The sequence below is a fragment of the Nerophis lumbriciformis genome, linkage group LG34 (genome assembly GCF_033978685.3).
Source record: "Nerophis lumbriciformis linkage group LG34, RoL_Nlum_v2.1, whole genome shotgun sequence".
NCBI lineage: Eukaryota > Metazoa > Chordata > Actinopteri > Syngnathiformes > Syngnathidae > Nerophis > Nerophis lumbriciformis.
In genome coordinates this window covers 25453905-25460410 of record NC_084581.2, presented here as the reverse complement: position 1 = coordinate 25460410, position 6506 = coordinate 25453905, and positions in this window count along the sequence as shown.

The following is a 6506-nucleotide window of genomic DNA, read 5'->3' as shown; positions in this document are numbered from 1 at the left end:
AAATGAAAGTATTGATATTTTGATTCAATAATCGATGGGGCATAAGTGTGTGGCACACAAGGTGTCAAAATAGTGCCGCTAAAGGGAATTACCGTTAACTTGTAATTATTGCGTTACTTTTGACAGGTCTAGTATTTGGAAATGTTGGCACCAAGTAGCGCCAACAGCCTCTCCAGCCACCACCGAACATTCATACACGCCTTGAGAGGTGCTGCAAAGAGGAATGGGCAAAACTGCCCAAAGATAGGTGTGCCAGGCTTGTGGCATCGTATTCAACAATACTTGAGGTGGTCATTGCTGCCAAAAGTGCATCAACAAAGTATTGAGCAAAGGCTACGAATACTTACGAACATGTGATTAAGGTTTTTATTTTAAATAACAAATAAAAAACTTTTTCATTGCCATTTTGGGGTATTGTGTGTAGAATTTTTTTGGGGGGGGAAATGACCATTTTGGAATATGGCTGTAACATAACAAAATGTGGAAAACGTGGATGCTCTGTACCTGACAGGAAATTGAATCCAAATGTTTGCAGATATTTTGTCTGGCACCACTGTCAACAGCACTAAATAGTACTCATTGAAAAAGAAGTGTGTGAGACACAGGTGAGGAGGGAGGGGACTTTGGGATGCTGATGTGTGCTAGAATCACCAAGAGAAATCCTCGTCTCCGACATTGGGAAGTACAAGACTGGAAAAAGGTGTTGAACCAGAAGTATTACTCAAAAGCCAACGTCTACTTACAGCATGTGTGACCCATTCTGTCAACAGAGAATTTGAGAAATGTGTCCCTTTATGTCTACGTGTATTGTTACACAATAGACATTTTACTGTGGTGTTCGTATTTGAGATTGTGTCAAAATCCACACAACAAAGTGGCAACAGGAAAGGAATTTACCTTTTAAGCTTTGAAATGGGGCCAAAGACCCTTTACCGAGGTTCATTTGTGAACACTTTTTTTTTTACAATCATTGAATAAAAATGTGTGAGCAAAATTAATTAAAAATTCAGTTAAATTATATCGATCCATTTTCTACCGCTTGTTCCTTTTGGGGTCGCGGGGGTTGCTGGGAGCCTATCTCAACTGCATTCGGGCGGAAGGCGGGGTACAACCTCGACAAGTCGCCACCTCATCACAGGGCCAACACAGATAGACAGACAACATTCACACACTAGGGCCAATTTAGTGTTGCCAATCAACCTATCCCCAGGTGCATGTTTTTGGTGGTGGAAGGTCCGAATCTTAAACAGCAACAAAAGTGAATTTAGTACAAAAGTTTTATTTACCCATAATCAAATGGTACAAGATTGGATTGAATTGCCATGCAAACAGACAACGTCCTCCGGGGACATTGGATATATCGAGAATCATGCAAATCATACATAGACTTGGTCTACTTGACCATTTATGTTTCTCCCTCCTGTGTCAAGGTCCCGTTGTTTTGGACGTGTTTATTCTGCGACCTCCTTGAATCCTTTAGCCATAACAAACAATCAAAACATTTTGTAGAATGGTCAGGCCGACCATATATTCAACTCACCCACATATGCTCCTTCAATGGTACAGAATAGAAAAAAGAGAAACGAACAGACATTCTTAATGCTTTTCGACCTCGCTCTCTTTTCGGACTTTGACAGATACAAAATATGGTTCAAAGGTCAGAAATTCCACCACATACCCCTCTTCAAGGGTTTTAGAACCCTGGACCATAACGATTTCTGACCTAGGCCTCTTCCTTAAAAAATCTCTACCACAGATAGAGGCGAAAACCCCAATGTTATGCGGGGCGAAATTCCTCTTTGACTCTCACTGAGCGATCGCTGTTATCAGCCTGCAGTAAAACCGTATCACAGAACACAATTAGTGCCCTCACCTTTAAATTAGTAAAATGGAATAACAGAATACTTTGATCATGCACATCATTGAACATAATTAGATGATTATATATATATATATATACCGTATTTTTCGGACTATAAGTCACAGTTTTTTTCATAGTTTGGCCGGGTTTCAGTGCGACTTATATGTTTTTTTCCTTCTTTATTATGCATTTTCGGCAGGTGCGACTTATACTCCGAAAAATACGGTATATATTTATATATATAAATATATAGATATATATATAGATGTACAGTATATTTATATATGTACTTATGCAGATGTATTTCACATTAATGATCAATCAAACAAAAATCTCTTTGACAATGATTATAGACTTATGACTGTAAGCTGTTGCAGAATTATTTTTTCGGCATTTGCAATGAATGTAGTTACCAATATTGTTGCTATGTGATTGATTTTGAACAAAAACTGAATTTCATATTAGTCCATGCTCATGTAGACCCCTCGGTGGTGCCTCAGGCTGGTGGCCAGCCGACACCTCTTTGGGCTATTGGCTGCCTTGGTGGAGAAGGAGATCCACTCAAACAGTCTGGCTCTGTCTCTCTTTGGGGTGTGGCTCTGTCCATTAGGCAGGCTGTGCAGTGACATGTGCGCGCTGGCCGCTTTGGGGAAGGCTGAGGTAAAGTTGGAGCTGTTGGTGCTCAAGTCCAGGCCCTCGGCTTGCTTCAAGGCCTCCTCGCCGCTCGGCACCCCGACACCTCCTTCCATAGCTGCTGGAGGTTCGACGGACACATCGTGGCTGGCAACCTTAGTCGTTGTCGTCATCGCTGGCAAGTTGTTTTCTCTCCTCTGAGGTTCCTCCCAGTCAGGTATCGGGTGTTGTCTGGGATCCGACTTTGACCCTGACCCTCTTGGCGGGTGGAAGGGAATCTGGAGTGGCAGGCTGTCATCCTCGAATCTGAACTGGCACACAAATTCTGCATTTTGTAAAAATACCATTTTGGTCTCACGGTGATTCCTCCCACCAAGGGAGCTGCTGGTCCTGGGAAGGGCTGATCTGTATGCAGTTCTTAGGGTGAAAATTCAAAGCTCGTAAAAACAGTTTTATTCAGGGACATTCGAATGATCATTAACGCTAATGGCAACATGTCAATCAAATTCAATTTGGTCTGTGCACAGCTTTTAGCCAATTTGTTTTGATGTTCTGGTTCATCCTTTCAACCTTACCTTGTGACTGAGGATGATAACCTGCGTTCTAGTCCGAGAGCCTTTTCGACCAAGGCTAAGTGAGTATTTTTAAAATGGGTGCCGTTGTTTGACCTAATCTTTTTGGGCAATTCACAAGTCATTTAATTACTGAATTGGCATCCTCCTTTGAGGTTGGGGTTGCCTCCGGCCAACCACTGTAATTGTCAACACAAGTCAGCAAGCACCTTTTTCCTTGTACCGAATTGATCATATCAATTAAATAAAAACCTTGACGCGCTCAAACTTGACACAATCCAAACTCACCTCCCTGAATAAGGGACAGTGTTAGTAGTAGCACTTTCAGAAACATCCAAGAAAAAGAAAAGACAGCTGATAGTCAAGCGCAGCAAGAGCAGAGGCGGAGGACAGGTCATGTTTGAGGTCAATGTTTGCTTTTGCAATAGTCATTTGATTTTTTACAACACCTATGAATTATTGTGGCCACAATAATTCACTAAGTACGGTAGTTTAGTCTTTATATGATAGGACAATGCACAGAAACACTAAGTTCAAAGACAGATATGTTCTGTACCAGATTATAGCTAACTAGCTACTTTCCATCTGCAGTCCATGGCTACCTAAATTAAAGGGATACAAAAATCATGCAATAAAATTATGGCAACAAAATCATACTATAGCATGTAATCAAATTAAGAAAAGTCATAAAATGCCCTTTCATTGACACATACTTAATATACAATACAACCACACCTTATTTACACCATCACACAAAGACAATACATGCTCTTGTTCACATCTGTCATTTGTAAAAACAACCATGATTTTAACAGCCACACCTCACAATTTACAACAAGAATGCTCTCATGGATAAATATAATACACATTAAGTTGATGTGTCAATCAAAATGCCCACCTTAGTGACCGTGTGAGCAGCTTTGATTGCTCCAAAGCCACTTTTTAACTTCAATGTTTCTATTGCTTTGAATATAACGGGGAGAAGGCTAATTGGTCTGTAGTTATTGATGTCTTGTTTATTTCCTGCTTTATGGATTGGGATGATAGTAGCAGTTTTCAACATGGTAGGGGAAGTGTTTTCTGTTATTGTTTTATTTATCAATGTTGTTATAGGAGCAGTAAGACTATCTTTATACGTTTTTAGGAAGAAAGTGTCCAGACCGTATATATCTCTAGATCATGCGTTTGATAATGCAGGGAGGATTTTGTTTACCTTTGTTTCATTTGTTAATTCTAAACTTAGTCCATCCTGAATAAATGGCAATTCTTTGCACTGATTTTGAGGGACTTTTTATTCAGGGTTTGTACAGACTGGATGAAATGTTCATTAAAATGAAAAATTGATATTTAATGTTATAGTGTTGTTTCTTGTTTGCTCTCTTCCAGTGAGTTTGTCAATGGCTTTCCATAACTGTCTAATGTTACCTTTTGCAGCTTTGATTCATTCTAAGTGAAAGTCAGCCCTAGACTTCCGCATAAGCATTGTAACTTTGTTCCTCAAACTTTAAAAAATCATACGATCCGTATTTAGACCTGTTTTAATTGCTCTTTTGAGAGCCGAGTCCCGATTTTTCATCAGAATCCAAATTGTTTCATCAATCCAAGGTATTTTTATTTTAGCACTTTTCTTTCTGGGTTTTGTTTTAGTGTATTTACAGATGATCTCTTTGATTTTTGTCATTAGGTCATCACAGGCATGTTCGGTGCTAGTGACGGTTTTAAATTCATTCTCTAGTAAGTGTTGGTCTTTTTTAGGGATATAGGGCAAGCACTTTTGTGTACCTTTTTGGCTGTGATGCCTAATCTTGACAACTTCCGTGTTATCAATGTGATATTATGGTCTGATAAGCCTGTTAGTCATTTGTACGTTTTTATTTTTGTTTTTTTTTATGCGATCGGGTTTGTTAGTAAATACCAAATCCAGTAAGGCTCAGGAGGAATGTGCACTTCTAGTAGGGCTGCTTATCATTTGTGTCATGTAGAAGCCGTTTATAATATCCTTAAGTCTATCTTATACCATGCTAGTTGTTATAATGATAGTTCACATGAGCGACCATACCTTGAGTTCCAACATATATAGGAGTCAAAGAGCTCCTATTACGAGTAGTCTAATTGGTGATCATACATGTGGCGGGTCGGGTGCACGCAGCTCAGTCAGCCAGGGCCTTCACCAATAGGACAGCTGGAGCAGTCCTTGTCTTTCACTCCTTCCCGGGAGGAGGCGTACCTAGTAGATGTCAGCTGATGTCATGCAAGCAGGCAAGGTGTGTGCAGGTCCACCACAAAGGGATGCTTCAATGAGTGTCCAGCAATCTGAAGCGGAAGTTGTTTGGTGACAGGTGTCATTCTTGTGATCACAGCGTTGACACTTACTGTATGTCCAGCAGAGGCCTGTTTGTTTCTCCTGCTGGGCGTCCTTTGCCACGTCTGCATGATGTTTTGGCTACAAATCGGAGCCTGTCTTGTTCAGAGAAGTTGGCACAGTCACATGACCAGTCACCCGGCTGCAAAACAGTTTCCACCCTGGCCTGACCTAGGATCACCGCGACCACCACCCGAGTCTGACTGTCTGGTTTCATGCCCGTTGAGGATTCTTCCCTCCAGATGTTGGAGCTCAAACACGTTCACCCACTGTTGAATATACTTCAGCTGATTTTTGACCTTTTGGTTCTTTTGACATTTAGTTTCAGTGATCTGTCATTTAAGGAGTTGTTTCATTGCTGCTCTGTCACAGCCTTGTCGTTATCCTCTTGCTTAGTCCAATTCTGCATATCACGTTTAAAATCACAGCATTAATTGTCCTAGTAAACGTTCATCAATACTCCCAATACAAAGATTATACGTACTACTTCATGTATATTTAAGTAACATTTTAAATCAACTAAAGATTATCTGTCATTCGTGTCTGTCAGTTGGTTCCAGCATGCTGTAATGCTACACTTCACTTGTGCACTCTACTTCCTGTCGTGCGTGATATTCTATATAGATATATATCAATAGTCATGAAAATAAAGAAAACGCATTGAAATGAGGTGTGTCCAAACTTATGGCCTGTACCGTATATACACATATATACATATACACACACACTTTATATATACATATATATATGTATACATATACACACATATACTGCTCAAAAAAATGAAAGGAACACTTTGAAAACACATCAGATTTCAATGGTGAAGAAAAAAAAAGTCAGATATCTATACTGATATGGACAGTTTAATGTCTGAGGAACAAAAGGATGCCACATCTTTTGACGGAAATAAAAGTTTTCAGCCTACAGAGGGCTCAGTATATAGAAACCCCAAAAATCAAAGTGAAAAAATGATGTGGCAGGCTCGTCCATTTTGCCTAAATTCAATTTCTGCAACTCAAAATTATTTTCAATATCTTGTGTGGCCCCCACGTGCTTGTATGCATGCTTGACAACGTCG